At 41.0% G+C, this 19,832-nt stretch overlaps 1 protein-coding gene across 1 annotated transcript in view; it reads right to left on the bottom strand.

Annotated features, from left to right (window-relative positions):
* The window catches only part of RNFT2 (ring finger protein, transmembrane 2), a 259,024-nt gene that overhangs the window by 696 nt on the left and 238,496 nt on the right, over positions 1-19,832 (bottom strand). The gene's annotated exons all lie outside the window — the stretch shown is intronic.

The following is a 19,832-nucleotide window of genomic DNA, read 5'->3' on the forward strand; positions in this document are numbered from 1 at the left end:
AACAGAAATACAAACACAATCAGGTATTTTATATTAATTACATTTATTATTTATATAAAAGACTATAGATATGTATATCAAATACTATAGCTAGAAATTAACTTAAAATAAATTTAAAAAAATTAAATGCTTACCTAATAAATTCATTTAGTTCATGGTGATGAGAGTCCACAATTCTCTTTTTAAGTCATGGGATTCAACTCCTGGCTTATAGGAGGAGGCAGAGATTCTCAAAACTCCAAGAGCACTTAATCCCCCCCCCCACCTGTCTAGTATGCCAGTCTGACGTATAACCAAGCAAACAGATAAACGGCTAGATTATGAGTTTTGCGTTATAAGTAAAAAAGCAGCGTTAAGGCTCATAACGCTGCTTTTTCACTACCGCTGCTATTACGAATCTTGTAGGTACAGCTGTCCCGCACACTTTTTTGGCTGTACCGCAAATTAACTTATGCAATTTGCGTAAAGTCTTTTTTCAATGGGACTTCCATAGCGCTGGTATTACAAGCTTTTTTTTGGAGGCCAAAAAGTGAGCGGTACAGCCTATCCCGCAAGATTCATAACGCATTTTAAAGTCAGTAGTTATGAGTTTTACATTACAAAGCTATAGCATAAAATTCATAACTAAAGTGTTAAAAAGTACACTAACACCCATAAACTACCTATTAACCCCTAAACCGAGGCCTTCCCGCATCGCAAACACTAAAAAAATTTATTAACCCCTAATCTGCCGCTCCGGACATCACCGCCACTAGAATAAACATATTATCCCCTAAACAGCCACACTCGCAAACACTAGTTAAATATTATTAACCCTGAATCTGCCGCTCCTAACATCGCCGCAACCTACATTACAGTTATTAACCCCTAATCTGCCGCCCCCAATGTCGCCGCCATTATACTAAAGTTATTAACCCCTAAACCTAAGTCTAACCCTAACACCCCCTAACTTAAATATAATTAAAATAAATCTAAATAAAAATTCCTATCATTACCTAAATAATTCCTATTTAAAACTAAATACTTACCTGTAAAATAAACCCTAAGCTAGTTACAATATAACTAATAGTTACATTGTAGCTAGCTTAGGGTTTATTTTTATGTTACAGGCAAGTTTGTATTTATTTTAACTAGGTAGACTAGTTAGTAAATAGTTATTAACTATTTACTAACTACCTAGTTAAAATAAATACAAATTTACCTGTAAAATAAAACCTAACCTTACACTACAATTAAATAAATTACCTAAAATACAAAAAACAAACACTAAATTACACAAAATAAAAAAAGACATCAGATATTTAAACTAATTACACCTAATCTAATAGCCCTCTCAAAATAAAAAAGCCCCCCCCCCCAAAAAAACCCCTAACTAAACTACCAATAGCCCTTAAAAGGGCCTTTTGCGGGGGCATTGCCCCAAAGAAATCAGCTCTTTTACATTTAAAAAAAAATACTAACACCCCCCCCAACCGTACAACCCACCACCCACACAACCAAACCCCCAAATAAAAACCTAACTAAAAAAACGTAAGCTCCCCATTGCCCTGAAAAGGGCATTTAGATAGGCATTGCCCTTAAAAGGGCATTTAGCTCTATTGCTGCCCAAACCCTAACCTAAAAATAAAACCCACCCAATAAACCCTTAAAAAACCTAACACCCCTGAAGATCCACTTACAGTTTTGAAGAGCCGACATCCATCCTCAATGAAGCCGGGAGAAGTCCTCAACGAAGCGCCAAAAAGTCCAAAACGAAGCCGGGAGAAGTCTTTATCCAAGCCTGCAGAAGTGGTCCTCCAGACGGGCAGAAGTCTTCATCCAGACGGCATCTTCTATCTTCATCCATCCGGCGAGGAGCGGGTCCATCTTCAAGACATCCGGCACGGAGCATCCTCTTCTTCCAACGTCTAACGAAGAATGAAGGTTCCTTTAAATGACGTCATCCAAGATGGCATCCCTTGAATTCCGATTGGCTGATAGAATTCTATCAGCCAATCGGAATTAAAGGTGAAAAATTCCTATTGGCTGATGCAATCAGCCAATAGGATTTGTATTTATTTGTATTTATTTTAGCTAGGTGGACGTTATAATCCACAGTGGACGTTATAATCAAATACTTGCAGTATTTCCAAAAGGTTATCCAGAACAACGAGTTCATATAATTCGATCCACTGATGTTCTTAATCCGAAACAAGCTGGGTGCTGCCGTCTATGGAGCCTGAGCGTCTTGACAGGTTCAAAATACGATTCAAGCGTAAAATAATTTTATTACAAAATCACACGCACATATAAAAACATACTTACAAGAAGTATGTACTCGATAAACACATAAAAAAGTATTTAGATAATAAAGTCCCCCAGCCGCATACACAGCAGTGTGATAGCGTGTTTGGATAAAACAGCGTGTCTCCGGCGTTCAGTATAAACGATTCAAACAGCCCGCTAATGTCCAACTGCCTTGCTACGGATACTCTGTGTGACAAAAAAACCCAAATCGTTTCATCCGGTATCGTCCGGACTTTTTCAAGGGATAATTAGGACTCCCGGGTCTTCTTCCCAAAAAAGAAACTCGAGCTGATAGTCTAATGTAGTCGTTTGCGCCTTTTTCAAGATAGATGACCAAATAGCTGCCTTGCAAATTTGTTGAAAGCCTGGGAAGTGGAAACTGATCATGTACAATAGGCTGTAATGCATTTTGGGGGGAATTTCCCACCTCCAAGTACGCCTTGTGAATAAAACGTTTTAGCCAGGAAGGTGAAGTACGGCTGTGGCCTTTTGATCTTTTTGCAGACCAGAGAATCCAAACTATGAAAAGGATCAAAAGGAGAGACTTGCAAAACTCTTAAAATTAAGGTTCCAAAGAGAATAAATTGTTTTAAAGGCTAATTAAACCTGACCAAAACTTGAACCAAGCTCTGAATATCAGGAATTCTAGTAATCTTCTTGTGGTATAATAACAAAAGTGCCGAAAGCTGACTCTTTTATCAGCTAGCAAATTAACCCATATCTAAACTGTCTCTCAGAAATGTAAGAAGTCTTGGAATTTTAAAGGAGTGCAAATTAAAACTATGCTTTTCCCACCAGGAAAGAAAAATCTTCCAAATCTTGTAATAGATCTTTATTGTTACAGGCTTTCTGGCCTGAATCAATGTATTCACTAGAGCATCCAAAAAGCCTGTTTGTTTTGAAATGAGGCGTTTAATCGCCAAGCCTTAAAGTTGAGAAACTTGAGCTCTTGACCAAACGCCCCCTATCTTGATTATAGAGGGTGTTTGTCTAGCTACTGGGAACAGTAGCTAGACCAAACGGAAGAGAAACAAATAAAGTGTTTATCCTGAAATGCAAATTTTAGGAACTGGTGATGGATGAAAGTAAGCATGCTTCAAATCTATTGTGGACATAAACTGACCCTTTTGAATAATAGTCTGAATTGTTCCCATTTTGAAAGTAGGAACTCTGAGAAACTTGTTTAAAGTTTTTAAATCCAGAATAGGCCTGAAAGTTTCCTCTTCCTTGAGAACAATAAATAGATCATAATAAAAACCTTGGCAATGTTCTGACACAGGAACTGGAACTATCACTCTCATAAATTCCAGATGCAGAACAGATTGAAAAAAAGGAAATTTATGCTTACCTGATAAATTGATTTCTTTTACGATATGCCGAGTCCACGGGTTTCATCCTTACTTGTGGGATATTATCCTCCTGCTAACAGGAAGTGGCAAAAAGCACCACAGCAGAGCTGTTACATAGCTCCTCCCCTAACTCCTCCCACAGTCATTCGACCGAAGGTATAGGAAGAAAAAGGAAAAGCTAAAAGGTGCAGAGGTGACTGTAGTTTTGAAAAAATAAATAAATAAATCCTGTCTTAAAATGACAGGGTGGGCCGTGGACTTGGCATATCGTAAAATAAATCAATTTATCAGGTAAGCATAAATTTGCTTTTCTTTTACAAGATATGCCAAGTCCACGGGTTTCATCCTTACTTGTGGGATACCAATACCAAAGCTTAGGACACGGATGAAAGGGAGGGACAAGACAGGAACCTAAACGGAAGGCACCACTGCTTGAAGAACCTTTCTCCCAAAAATAGCCTCAGAAGAAGCAAAAGTATCAAATTTGGAAAATTTGGAAAAAGTATGAAGGGAGGACCAAGTCGCAGCCTTACAAATCTGTTCAACAGAAGCATCTTTTTAAAAGCCCATGTGGAAGCCACAGCTCTAGTAGAAAGAGCCGTCATTTTTTCAGGAGGCTGCTGTCCAGCAGTCTCATATGCCAGGCGGATGATGCTTTTCAGCCAAAAAGAGAGAGAAGTAGCCGTAGCTTTTTGACCCCTACGTTTTCCAGAATAAACAGCAAAAAGAGAGGATGTTTGTCTGAAATCCTTGGTCGCTTGTAAGTAAAACTTTAAAGCACGGACCACATCCAAGTTATGTAATAGACGCTCCTTCTTAGAAGAAGGATTAGGACACAAGGAAGGAACAACAATTTCCTGATTAATATTCTTATCTGAAACAACCTTAGGAAGGAATCCAGGTTTAGTACGTAAAACCACCTTATCAGAATGGAATATAAGATAAGGCAAATCACATTGTAAAGCAGAAAGCTCAGAAACTCTTCGAGCAGAAGAGATAGCAACTAAAAATAAAACCTTCCAAGACAACAGTTTAATATCTATGGAATGCATGGGTTCAAACGGAACCCCTTGAAGAACCTTAAGAATTAAATTCAGACTCCATAGTGGAGCAACAGATATAAACACAGGCTTGATTCTGATTAAAGCCTGACAAAAAGACTGAACGTCTGGGACATCCGCCAGACGTTTGTGTAATAAAATTGACAAAGCAGAAATTTGTCCTTTTAGAGAACTAGCAGATAATCCTTTTTCCAATCCTTCTTGGAGAAAGGACAAGATCCTAGGAATCCTAATCTTACTCCATGAGTAACCCTTGGATTCACACCAATAAAGATATTTACGCCATATTTTATGGTAAATCTTTCTAGTGACAGGCTTGCGAGCCTGAATCAGAGTATCAATGACCGACTCAGAGAATCCCCGCTTAGATAAGATCAAGCGTTCAATCTCCAGGCAGTCAGCTGCAGAGAATTTAGATTTGGATGTTGGAATGGACCTTGAATGAGAAGGTCCTGTCTCAATGGTAGTCTCTGCGGTGGCAGAGAAGACATGTCCATCAGATCCGCATACCAAGTCCTGCGTGGCCATGCAGGCGCTATAAGAATTACTGAAGCTCTCTCCTGTTTGATTCTTGTAATCACACGAGGCAGAGAGAAAAAGGTGGAAACACATAAGCCAGGTTGAATGACCAAGGTACTGCTAGCGCATCTATCAGTACAGCCTGGGGATCCCTTGACCTGGACCCGTAGCGAGGAAGTTTGGCATTCTGATGAAATGCCATCAGATCCAATTCCGGTTTGCCCCATTGATGAATCAATGATGCAAATACCTCCGGATGGAGTTCCCACTCCCCCGGATGAAAAGTTTGACGACTTAGAAAATCCACCTCCCAGTTCTCTACTCCTGGGATGTAAATTGCTGAAAGATGGCAAGAGTGACTCTCTGCCCATCGGATTATCTTTGATACCTCTATCATTGCAAGAGAACTTCTTGTTTCCCCTTGATGATTGATATATGCTACAGTTGTGACATTGTCCGACTGGAATCTTATGAACTTGGTCAGGGCCAGCTGAGGCAACGCCTGAAGCGCATTGAAAATTGCTCTCAGTTCCAGAATATTGATTGGCAACTGAGACTCCGTTCGAGTCCAGGTTCCCTGAGCCTTCAGGGAATTCCAGAATGCACCCCAGCCCAAGAGGCTGGCGTCCGTTGTCACGATTACCCATGCTGGCCTGCGGAAGCACATTCCCTGAGACAGATGATCCTGTGACAACCACCAAAGAAGAGAGTCTCTGGTCTCTTGATCCAGATTTATCTGAGGAGATAAATTTGCATAATCCCCATTCCACTGTCCGAGCATGCATAGTTGCAGTGGCCTGAGATGAAAGCGAGCAAACGGGACAATGTCCATCGCTGCTACCATTAATCCAATGACCTCCATACACTGCGCCACTGATGGCCGAGGAATGGACTGAAGAGCTCGGTAAGTATTTAGAATCTTTGATTTTCTGACCTCCGTCAGGAATATTTTCATGTCTACCGAGTCTATCAGAGTTCCTAAGAATGGAACTCTCGTTTGTGGAAAGGACAGCACAATGTCCGTGTGAGATTTGGTCAGATGATAAGTTGACACCTGAACCAAAATATCGTCCAGATAGGGCGTTACTGTAATGCCCCGCGGCCTGAGGACCGCTAGAAGGGACCCTAGCACCTTTGTGAAGATCATTGGAGCTGTGGCCAACCCAAAGGGAAGGGCCACGAACTGATAACGCTTTTCCAGAAAGGCAAACCTTAGAAACTGATGATGATCCTTGTGGATAGGAATGTGAAGATACGCATCCTTCAGGTCCATGGTGGTCATGTATTGACCCTCCTGGATCATTGGTAAGATTGTTCGTATAGTCTCCATCTTGAACGATGGGACCCTGAGAAATTTGTTCAGGAACTTTAAATCCAAAATAGGTCTGAAAGTTCCCTCTTTTTTTGGAACCACAAAAAGGTTTGAGTAAAACCCCTGTCCCTGTTCCAGTTTTGGAACTGGACAAATTACTCCCATGGAATAGAGGTCTTTTACACAATGTAAGAACACCTCTCTTTTTGTCTGGTCTACAGACAAACGTGAAAGATGAAATCTCCATCTTGGGGGAAAATTTTTGAATTCCAGTTGATACCCCTGGGTCACAATTTCTAATGCCCAGGGATCCTGCACATCCCTTGCCCAAGCCTGAGCAAAGAGAGAAAGTCTGCCCCCTACTAGATCCGGTCCCGGATCGGGGGCTGCCCCGTCATGCTGTCTTGGTAGCAGCAGCAGGCTTTTTGGCTTGTTTACCCTTATTCCAGGTCTGATTAGGTCTCCAGACAGACTTGGACTGAGCAAAATTTCCTTCCTGCTTATTGGTGGAAGGGGATGCAGAGGGTACTCCTCTGAAATTTCTAAAGGAACGAAAATTATTTTGTTTACCCCTCATCCTAAGAGGTTTATCTTGAGGTAGGGCATGGCCTTTACCTCCAGTAATGTCCGCAATGATTTCCTTCAATTCAGGGCCAAACAGAGTTTTACCCTTGAAAGGAATAGTTAACAGTTTAGAATTTGATGATACATCAGCAGACCACGATTTTAACCATAGCGCTCTGCGCGCCAATATTGCAAAACCTGCATTTTTTGCTGCTAATTTAGTAATCTGAAAAACAACATCAGTGATAAAAGAATTAGCTAGTTTGAGAGCTTTAATTCTGTCTAAAATGTCGTCTAGGGGTGTCTATACTTTCAGAGACTCTTCAAGGGCGTCAAACCAAAAAGCCGCCGCCGTAGTTACTGGAATAATGCAGGCAGCAGGTTGTAACAAGAAACCCTGGTGAATAAATAATTTCTTTAGAAGACACTCTAATTTTTTATCCATAGGGTCTTTGAAAGCACAACTCTCTTCAATAGGTATAGTTGTATGCTTAGCTAGAGTAGATATTGTTCCCTCCACCTTAGGGACCGTTTGCCAAGAGTCCTTAATGGTATCTGATATGGGAAACATTTTCTTAAAATTAGGAAGGGGAAAGAACGGTATACCTGGTCTATCCCATTCCTTTCTAACAATTTCCGAAATTCTTTTGGGAATCGGAAAAACATCAGTGTAAGTAGGAACTTCTAGATATTTATCCATCTTACACAATTTTTCTGGAGGAATTGTAATGGGTTCACAATCATCCAGAGTTGCTAGGACCTCCCTGAGTAACATACAAAGGTGTTCAAGTTCAAATTTAAAGGACGCTAAGTCCGAATCTGTCTGAGGTAAAATATTCTCTGAATCTGAAATTTCACCCTCAGATAATAATTCCCTAACCCCCAATTCAGAGCATTGTGAGGGTACATCGGAAATAGTTAATAAAGCATCAGAGGGTTCAGTATTTACATTAATACCTGGCCTACTGCGTTTACCCTGCAAAACTGGCAGTTTAGAAAATACCTCATTGAGAGTAGTTGACATAACTGTAGCTATATCTTGCAAAGTAAACAAATTAGACGCACTAGATGTACTAGGTGTCACTTGTGTGGGTGTTAAAAGTTGGGACACTTGAGGAAAATTACATGGCATATCCTGATTCTCTTCAGACTGAGAATCACCCTTAGACACACTTTCATTTCCTAAAATATGTTCCTTACATTGTAAGGCTCTATCAGTACAAGAGGTACACAAAGTAAGAGGGGGTTCCACAATGGCTTCTAAATATATAGAACAATGAGTTTCCTCAATGTCAGATATGTTGAACAAAGTAGTAATAACCACAACAGTTGGTAAATAGTTTATTTATTAACAAAAACAATTTTGAAAAAAAAAAACGAGTACTGTGCCTTTAAGAAATAAAAGCACACAATTTTTTCTCAAATGTGCTTAAAAACGTCTATGAACGTTTAAAACCTATGTATGGATGTATAAGTTTTCCAAAAATTATTGCATCCACATGCAACAATTGAATTTACTCTCTACAGGAACATTAAATAAAAAAAATAATACAATCTTCTAAATAATGACCCCTGCACATCACCACAGCTCTGCTGTGGCGCCTACCTGCCCCCAGAGAACTGCCAAATAAATCGACACCAATCCGGATAGTGTAAAACACAGATAGGGCCCGGAGCTAATGTCTGCTGTCTCCTTTAGAGTAAACTGCACAACTGAGGCATGAAAATAGGCCCCGCCCACAATGGACGTCGCACTTAGAAATTCAAATACCGCATGGGAAGCGGTTATAAACAGCCAAGTGGTCCCCAAACTGTCTTATAATAAAATAAATAAATTTCTTTTACTGTTGTTTCATAAAAATATATGAACAAAAGGTCCCAGTGTCAATTATATGCTTGCAATAAAGAAAAAAACACCCAGTAGGACAGTAACTCCCCTTTACATTTAGGACTACTGCTTACCCTGTTCCTTATAAGGAACCAAATACAGCCAATTCTGATATACAAGGTTTCCTCAGAAAAATTAGTCTGACACCTCAAATGCTGCTTAATGCATGAGACCGTCCTCCACACTGAAGAGTTTCCTTCATATTACCTTCAGATTTGTGGGAACCATAACTGACCTTAGTAACTGCTGCTAAGATCATCAATTTCAGGGAGAAATCTTCTTCCATATCCTCCCTGATTAAAATAGTACTCACCGGTACCATTTAAAATAAAAAATATCTTGATTGAAGAAATTAAAACTATCATTTTGTCACCACTATCACTTTAACCTTCCTATTACTAGCATAGGCAAAGAGAATGATTGGGGGGAGGAGTTAGGGGAGGAGCTATGTAACAGCTCTGCTGTAGTGCTCTTTGCCATTTCCTGTTAGCAGGAGGATAATATCCCACAAGGGTGAAACCCGTGGACTCGGTATATCTTGTAAAAGAAAAGTCTTTTGTCTTTACATGGCCCATTGGAACGGGAGACAGAAAAAACCTTCCCTGAGGAGGCCTTGATTTGACGCTTATTCTGTATCCCTGGAAAACTATGTTTGCTATCCATGGATCCTGAACAAACTGTAACAAGGCTTTCAAAAAAAAAGCTGCAATCTGCCCCCTACCAGAAGAGTGTCTGGATCGGGGGCAGCACCTTGATGCTGACTTGTTAGACGAAGAAGTCTATTTTGACTGTTTACTTATTACAATTGTAATTGTAATTCTAGGAGTATCTGGAAAAATCCTGCTTCTGTGAAGAGGAGGCTTTTTGGTTCCTAGATTCAAAAAAGGAATTAAAAACGATAAGTTGCTCTGTTCTTTCCCTTAGCGTTATTGTCTGAGGGAGAAAGCTCCTTTTTCCTCCAGTCACAGAAAACATGATGGCGTCTAGGTAAGGCCCAAACAAAATAATTCCTTAAAAAGGAAGAGATGAAATTATTCTTTTAGAAAACATGTCAGATGACCATGATTTCAGCCACAAGGAACTTCTAGTCAAAAACCGTTAACGCCATAATTTTAGGATTAACCTTGATCATGTCAACAATCACTTTAGAAAGGAAGGCATTACTTAATCATAGAGGTTCATTTACAGAATCATTTGCTATTTGATCAGAAAAGTGATGAAGAGTAGAGGCTGCTGGAACACAAGCAATGCTATAGCTGGCCTAAATAGGAAACCTGCTGAAATATGTACTATTCTCTAAGGGAATAGTAGTGTGTTTAGATAAAGTGGAGATAGCATTGACCACCTTTGAAAATATAATTTATGCTTACCTGATAAATTCATTTCTCCTGTAGTGTAGTCAGTCCACGGGTCATCCATTACTTATGGGATTATAACTCCTCCCTAACAGGAAGTGCAAGAGGATCACTCAAGCAGAGCTGCTATATAGCTCCTCCCCTCTACGTCATATCCAGTCATTCGACCGAAACCATACGAGAAAGGAGAAACCATAGGGTGCAGTGGTGACTGGAGTTTAATTAAAATTTAGACCTGACGTAAAAAACAGGGCGGGCCGTGGACTGACTACACTACAGGAGAAATGAATTTATCAGGTAAACATAAATTATATTTTCTCCTGTTAAGTGTAGTCAGTCCACGGGTCATCCATTACTTATGGGATACCAATACCAAAGCTAAAAGTACACGGATGACGGGAGGGACAGGCAGGATCTTTACATGGAAGGAACCACTGCCTGTAGAACCTTTCTCCCAAAAACAGCCTCCGAAGAAGCAAAAGTGTCAAATTTGTAAAATTTTGAAAAAGTGTGAAGACCAAGTTGCAGCCTTGCAAATCTGTTCAACAGAGGCCTCATTCTTAAAGGCCCAAGTGGAAGCCACAGCTCTAGTAGAATGAGCTGTAATCCTTTCAGGAGGCTGCTGTCCAGCAGTCTCATAGGCTAAACGTATTATGCTACGAAGCCAAAAAGAGAGAGAGAGGTAGCCGAAGCTTTTTGACCTCTCCTCTGTCCAGAATAAACGACAAACAGGGAAGAAGTTTGACGAAAATCTTTAGTTGCCTGCAAATAAAATTTCAGGGCACGGACGACGTCCAGATTGTGCAAAAGTCGTTCCTTCTTTGAAGAAGGGTTAGGGCACAATGATGGAACAACAATCTCTTGATTGATATTCTTGTTAGTGACTACCTTAGGTAAGAACCCAGGTTTAGTACGCAGAACTACCTTGTCTGAATGAAAAAATCAGATAAGGAGAATCACAATGTAAGGCCGATAACTCAGAGACTCTTCGAGCCGAGGAAATAGCCATTAAAAACAGAACTTTCCAAGATAACAACTTGATATCGATGGAATGAAGGGGTTCAAACGGAACACCTTGCAGAACATTAAGAACTAAGTTTAAGCTCCACGGCGGAGCAAGAGTCTTAAACACAGGCTTAATCCTAGTCAAAGCCTGACAAAAAGCCTGAACGTCTGGAACTTCTGACAGACGTTTGTGTAAAAGGATAGACAGAGCTGAAATCTGTCCCTTTAACGAACTAGCAGATAAACCCTTTTCTAAACCTTCTTGTAGAAAAGACAATATCCTAGGAATCCTGACCTTACTCCATGAGTAACTCTTGGATTCGCACCAATATAAGTATTTACGCCATATTTTATGGTAAATTTTCCTGGTAACAGGTTTCCTAGCCTGTATTAAGGTATCAATCACTGACTCCGAGAATCCACGCTTTGATAAAATCAAGCGTTCAATCTCCATGCAGTCAGCCTCAGAGAAATTAGATTTGGATGTTTGAAAGGACCCTGAATCAGAAGGTCCTGTCTCAGAGGCAGAGACGATGGTGGACAGGACGACATGTCCACTAGATCTGCATACCAGGTCCTGCGTGGCCACGCAGGCGCTATTAGAATCACTGATGCTCTCTCCTGTTTGATCCTGGCAATCAATCGAGGAAGCATCGGGAAAGGTGGAAACACATAAGCCATGTTGAAGACCCAAGGTGCTGTCAGAGCATCTATCAGTACCGCTCCCGGGTCCCTGGACCTGGATCCGTAACAAGGAAGCTTGGCGTTCTGGCGAGACGCCATGAGATCCAGATCTGGTTTGCCCCAAAGATGAAGCAGTTGGGCAAACACCTCCGGATGAAGTTCCCACTCCCCCGGATGAAAGGTCTGGCGACTTAGAAAATCCGCCTCCCAGTTCTCCACGCCTGGGATGTGGATCGCTGACAGGTGGCAAGAGTGAGACTCTGCCCAGCGAATTATCTTTGAGACTTCCATCATCGCTAGGGAACTCCTTGTTCCTCCTTGATGGTTGATGTAAGCCACAGTCGTGATGTTGTCCAAATGAAACCTGATGAACCTCAGAGTTGCTAACTGGGGCCAAGCCAGAAGAGCATTGAAAATTGCTCTTAATTCCAGAATGTTTATTGGAAGGAGTCTCTCCTCCTGAGTCCATGATCCCTGAGCCTTCAGGGAATTCCAGACTGCGCCCCAACCTAGAAGGCTGGCGTCTGTTGTTACAATCGTCCAATCTGGCCTGCGGAAGGGCATCCCCTTGGACAGATGTGGCCGAGAAAGCCACCATAGAAGAGAATCTCTGGTCTCTTGATCCAGATTTAGCAGAGGGGACAAATCTGAGTAATCCCCATTCCACTGACTTAGCATGCAGAATTGCAGCGGTCTGAGATGCAGGCGCGCAAATGGTACTATGTCCATTGCCGCTACCATTAAGCCGATTACCTCCATGCACTGAGCCACTGACGGGTGTTGAATGGAATGAAGGACACGGCAAGCATTTAGAAGTTTTGATAACCTGTCCTCCGTCAGGTAAATTTTCATTTCTACAGAATCTATAAGAGTCCCTAGAAAGGGAACTCTTGTGAGTGGCAATAGAGAACTCTTTTCTACGTTCACCTTCCACCCATGCGACCTTAGAAATGCCAGAACTAACTCTGTATGAGACTTGGCAGTCTGGAAACTTGACGCTTGTATCAGAATGTCGTCTAGGTACGGAGCTACCGCTATGCCTCGCGGTCTTAGTACCGCCAGAAGAGAGCCCAGAACCTTTGTAAAGATTCTTGGAGCCGTAGCTAACCCGAAGGGAAGAGCTACAAACTGGTAATGCCTGTTTAGGAAGGCAAATCTTAGATACCGGTAATGATCCTTGTGAATCGGTATGTGAAGGTAGGCATCCTTTAAATCCACTGTGGTCATGTACTGACCCTCTTGGATCATGGGTAAGATGGTTCGAATAGTTTCCATTTTGAACGAGGGAACTCTTAGGAATTTGTTTAGGATCTTCAAGTCCAAGATTGGTCTGAAGGTTCCCTCTTTTTTGGGAACCACAAACAGATTTGAATAGAATCCTTGCCCGTGTTCCGACCGCGGAACTGGGTGGATCACTCCCATTAGTAAGAGGTCTTGTACACAGCGTAGAAACGCCTCTTTCTTTATCTGGTTTGCTGATAATCTTGAAAGATGAAATCTCCCTTGTGGAGGAGAAGCTTTGAAGTCCAGAAGATATCCCTGAGATATGATCTTCAACGCCCAAGGATCCTTAACATCTCTTGCCCAAGCCTGGGCGAAGAGAGAAAGTCTGCCCCCCACTAGATCCGTTTCTGGATCGGGGGCTCTCACTTCATGCTGTCTTAGGGGCAGCAGCAGGTTTTCTGGCCTGCTTGCCCTTGTTCCAGGACTGGTTAGGTTTCCAGCCCTGTCTGTAGCGAGCAACAGTTCCTTCCTGTCTTGGAGCGGAGGAAGTTGATGCTGCTCCTGCCTTGAAGTTACGAAAGGCACGAAAATTAGACTGTTTAGCCTTTGGTTTGGCCCTGTCTTGAGGCAGGGCATGGCCCTTACCTCCAGTAATGTCAGCGATAATTTCTTTCAAGCCGGGCCCGAATAATGTCTGCCCTTTGAAAGGAATATTAAGCAATTTAGATTTAGAAGTCACATCAGCTGACCAGGATTTAAGCCACAGCGCTCTACGCACTTGAATGGCGAATCCAGAGTTCTTAGCCGTAAGTTTGGTTAAGTGTACTAAGGCATCAGAAATAAATGAATTAGCTAGCTTAAGGGCTTTAAGCTTGTTCATAATCTCATCCAATGGAGCTGTGCTAAGGGTCTCTTCCAGAGACTCAAACCAGAATGCCGCCGCAGCAGTGACAGGCGCGATGCATGCAAGGGGTTGTAATATAAAACCTTGCTGAACAAACATTTTCTTAAGGTAACCCTCTAACTTTTTATCCATTGGATCTGAAAAAGCACAGCTATCCTCCACCGGGATAGTGGTGCGCTTAGCCAGAGTAGAAACTGCTCCTTCCACCTTAGGGACCGTCTGCCATAGGTCCCGTGTGGTGGCGTCTATTGGAAACATTTTTCTAAATATAGGAGGGGGTGAAAAGGGCACACCGGGTCTATCCCACTCCTTGTTAACAATTTCTGTAAGCCTTTTAGGTATAGGAAAAACGTCAGTACACGCCGGTACCGCAAAATATTTATCCAGCCTGCATACTTTCTCTGGAATTGCAACCGTGTTACAATCATTCAGAGCCGCTAATACCTCCCCTAGTAATACACGGAGGTTCTCAAGCTTAAATTTAAAATTTGAAATGTCTGAATCCAGTTTACTTGGATCAGATCCGTCACCCACAGAATGAAGCTCTCCGTCCTCATGTTCTGCAAATTGTGACGCAGTATCAGACATGGCTCTATTATTATCAGTGCACTCTGTTCTTACCCCAGAGTGATCGCGTTTACCTCTTAATTCTGGCAATTTAGATAGTACTTCAGTCATAACATTAGCCATGTCTTGCAAAGTGATTTGTATGGGCCGCCCTGATGTACTTGGCGCCACAATATCACGCACCTCCTGAGCGGGAGGCGAAGGTACTGACACGTGAGGAGAGTTAGTCGGCATAACTTCCCCCTCGTTGTCTGGTGATATTTTTTTAACATATAAAGTTTGACTTTTATTCAAAGTAACATCTATACATTGAGTGCACAAATTTCTATTGGGCTCCACATTGGCCTTTAAACATAATGAACAAACAGATTCATTTGTGCCAGACATGTTTAAACAGACTAGCAATAACACTAGCAAGCTTGGAAAAAAACTTTTAAATAAATTTACAAGCTATATAAAAAACGCTACTGCGCTTTTAAGAAAACATAAAAATGTGACATAGTTGAATTAACAATGAACCAAATATGTTAAAAACAACCAAATTTTAACAGAAAATGTATAAAGTTAGCAGAGGATTGCACCCACCAGCAAAAGGATGATTAACCCCTTAATACCCAAAACGGATAACAGTTGAAATAATAAACGTTTTTATCACAAACACACTGTCACAGGTCTGCTGTGACTGATTACCTCCCTCAAAACTAGTTTTGGAGACCCCTGGGCTCTGTAGAGACGTCCTGGATCATGGAGAAAGAAATAGGAAGACTGTGACTAAATTTTTACTGCGCAATAAAGCGCTAAAATAGGCCCCTCCCACTCATATTACAACAGTGGGGAAGTTCAGTAAACTGTTTTTATTCAGAAAAAAATGACAGCCATGTGGTAAAAATCATGCCCATAAAGTTTTATCACCAAGTACCTCAGAAAAAAACGATTAACATGCCATTAAACGTTTTAAAAATTGAAAATTATGAAGTTTTATTAATAAGCCTGCTGCTAGTCGCTTTCCCTGCAGTGCAGGCTCAAATATTACTTTAATATTGACAGTATTTTCATAGTGAAATTCCATTCCCCAGAAATACCTCAGAGTATACATACATACATATCAGCCTGATACCAGTCGCTACTACTGCATTTAAGGCTGCACTTACATTACATCGGTATTAGCAGTATTTTCTCAGTCAATTCCATTCCTTAGAATATAATTTACTGCACATACCTCCTTGCAGGTGGGCCCTGCATGCTATCCCCTGTTCTGAAGTTACCTCACTCCTCAGAATGGCCGAGAACAGCAAGTGGATCTTAGTTACGACCGCTAAGATCATAGACAAACTCAGGCAGATTCTTCTTCTAATGCTGCCTGAGAACAAACAACACACTCCGGTGCCGTTTAAAATAACAAACTTTTGATTGAAGAAATAAAAACTAAGTTTAACACACCACAGTCCTCTCACACGTCCTATCTTTAGTTAGGTGCAAGAGAATGACTGGGTATGACGTAGAGGGGAGGAGCTATATAGCAGCTCTGCTTGGGTGATCCTCTTGCACTTCCTGTTAGGGAGGAGTTATAATCCCATAAGTAATGGATGACCCGTGGACTGACTACACTTAACAGGAGAAATAGTTTTAAAAAGCTCTACCCTAGAAGCCGGATATAGAAAAAACCCTCTTTAATTTTGAGGCTGGATTAAAAGGAATATTGGGCTTGGACCATTGCTTGTTAATTATTATGGTCATTTCAGAATCCTAGCAGCAGGTTTGAAAATCAAATCCAATTGCTTTATTGGTTTTTCCTCATGTGTTTTAGGGTCTTGGACACGTTAATAGAGTATGAAGATTTTCAAGCTTGAATATAAAAGGAGGATTCTGTATCTTGATCAGTGACCTCATCTGTTCCAATCAGCCAATAGAATGAGAGCTCAATCCTATTGGCTGATTGCAACAGCCAATAGGATGAAAGCTCAATCCTATTGGCTGAAATCTTTCAGCCAATAGGAATGTAAGGGATGCCATCTTGGATGACGTCACTTAAAGGGAACCTTCAGTTTACGCTGATGACTGTAAGAGGAGGATGCTCCTCGCCGGATGTCTTGAAGATGGACGAAGATAGAAGATGCCGTCTGGATGAAGACTTCTTCTCGCTTGGATGAGGACTTCGCTGGCTGGATTAAGATCGAAGAGGCCGTCTGGATGAAGACTTCTTGGCGCTTGGATGAGGACTTCGCCAGTTGGCGGATGAATGTCTGGACTTCGATAACTGTAAGTGGATTGCTGGGGGTTAGTGTTAGTTTTTTTAGGTGTTTTTTTTTAGGTTAGGGTTTTGGGCAATTCGTAAAAGAGCTAAATGCCCTTTTAAGGGCAATGTCCATCCAAATGCCCTTTTCAGGGCAATGTTTAGCTTAGGTTTATTTAGTTGGGGGTTTGGTTGGGGGTTTGGTTGGGTGGGGGTTTGGTTGGGTGGGTGGTGGGCTATTAGATTAGGAGTAATTCGTTTTTATTTTTGATAATTTATTTTATTATTTTTTTGTAATTTAGCGTTTATTTTTTTTGTAAGTTAGTAAATTGTATTTTATTAATTTAATTTATTTCATTTTATTGTAATGTTAGGTTTTAGTGTAAGGCAGGTTAGGTTTTATTTTACAGGTAACTTTGTATTTATTTTAACTAGGTAGCTAGTAAATAGTTAATATATAGTTAATATAGTTAATATAACTATTTACTAACTAATCTACCTAATTAAAATAAATACAAACTTACCTGTGAAATAAAAATAAAACCTAAGATAGCTACAATATAACTATTAGTTATTTTGTAGCTAGCTTAGGTTTTTTTACAGGTAAGTTTGTACTTAGTTTTAAATAGGAATTATTTAGTTAATAATTGTAAGGTTTATTTAGATTTATTTTAATTATATTTAAGTTAGGGGGTGTTAGGGGTTAATATATTTATGTAGAATTAGTGATGTGGGAGGTCAGAGGTTTAGGGGTTAATAATTTATTTCAGTATATTTCGTTGTGGGGGGCTTGCGGTTTAGTGGTTAATAGGTTTAAAAAATAAGCGGTGTGGGCGGACAGCAGATTAGTGGTTAATGATATTTAAATAGTGTTTGCGATGTGGGAGGGCGGCAGTTTAGGGGTTAATAGTTTTATTATAGTGGCTACGATGTTGGGGTGCGGCGGAATAGGGGTTATGAAAATGTAATAGCGGCGGTGAGGTCCGGAGAGGCAGATTAGGGGTTAATAAATGTATTATAGTGTTTGCGATGTGGGAGGGCCTCGGTTTAGGGGTTAATAGGTTGTTTATGGGTGTTAGTATACTTTTTAATACTTTAGATATGAGTTTTATGGTACAGCTTTGAAACGTAAAACTCATAACTACTGACTTTTGATGGCGGTATTGATCTTGTGGTTATAGGGTGTACCCCTCACTTTTTGGCCTCCGAGGCAAACTCGTAATACCGGCACTATGGGAGTCCCATTGAAAAAGGACTTTTTAAAAAGTGCAGTACTGACGTTGCGTGACGGCCACAAAGGTGTGCGGAAACCATCAGCTTGTTCAGACTAAGCCTGCCCTCCGGCTGCTGAGAACCCCATCTCAGCAGCCGGAATAAATACAAACTTACCTGTGAAATAAAAATAAAACCTAAGATAGCTACAATACAGGGAGTGCAGAATTATTAGGCAAGTTGTATTTTTGAGGATTAATTTTATTATTGAACAACAACCATGTTCTCAATGAACCCAAAAAACTCATTAATATCAAAGCTGAATATTTTTGGAAGTAGTTTTTAGTTTGTTTTTAGTTTTAGCTATTTTAGGGGGATATCTGTGTGTGCAGGTGACTATTACTGTGCATAATTATTAGGCAACTTAACAAAAAACAAATATATACCCATTTCAATTATTTATTTTTACCAGTGAAACCAATATAACATCTCAACATTCACAAATATACATTTCTGACATTCAAAAACAAAACAAAAACAAATCAGTGACCAATATAGCCACCTTTCTTTGCAAGGACACTCAAAAGCCTGCCATCCATGGATTCTGTCAGTGTTTTGATCTGTTCACCATCAACATTGCGTGCAGCAGCAACCACAGCCTCCCAGACACTGTTCAGAGAGGTGTACTGTTTTCCCTCCTTGTAAATCTCACATTTGATGATGGACCACAGGTTCTCAATGGGGTTCAGATCAGGTGAACAAGGAGGCCATGTCATTAGATTTTCTTCTTTTATACCCTTTCTTGCCAGCCACGCTGTGGAGTACTTGGATGCGTGTGATGGAGCATTGTCCTGCATGAAAATCATGTTTTTCTTGAAGGATGCAGACTTCTTCCTGTACCACTGCTTGAAGAAGGTGTCTTCCAGAAACTGGCAGTAGGACTGGGAGTTGAGCTTGACTCCATCCTCAACCCGAAAAGGCCCCACAAGCTCATCTTTGATGATACCAGCCCAAACCAGTACTCCACCTCCACCTTGCTGGCGTCTTAGTCGGACTGGAGCTCTCTGCCCTTTACCAATCCAGCCACGGGCCCATCCATCTGGCCCATCAAGACTCACTCTCATTTCATCAGTCCATAAAACCTTAGAAAAATCAGTCTTGAGATATTTCTTGGCCCAGTCTTGACGTTTCAGTTTGTGTGTCTTGTTCAGTGGTGGTCGTCTTTCAGCCTTTCTTACCTTGGCCATGTCTCTGAGTATTGCACACCTTGTGCTTTTGGGCACTCCAGTGATGTTGCAGCTCTGAAATATGGCCAAACTGGTGGCAAGTGGCATCTTGGCAGCTGCACGCTTGACTTTTCTCAGTTCATGGGCAGTTATTTTGCGCCTTGGTTTTTCCACACGCTTCTTGCGACCCTGTTGACTATTTTGAATGAACGCTTGATTGTTCGATGATCACGCTTCAGAAGCTTTGCAATTTTAAGAGTGCTGCATCCCTCTGCAAGATATCTCACTATTTTTGACTTTTCTGAGCCTGTCAAGTCCTTCTTTTGACCCATTTTGCCAACGGAAAGGAAGTTGCCTAATAATTATGCACACCTGATATAGGGTGTTGATGTCATTAGACCACACCCCTTCTCATTACAGAGATGCACATCACCTAATATGCT

Source organism: Bombina bombina, chromosome 2, assembly GCF_027579735.1.
Source record: "Bombina bombina isolate aBomBom1 chromosome 2, aBomBom1.pri, whole genome shotgun sequence".
In the NCBI taxonomy this organism is placed as follows: domain Eukaryota; kingdom Metazoa; phylum Chordata; class Amphibia; order Anura; family Bombinatoridae; genus Bombina; species Bombina bombina.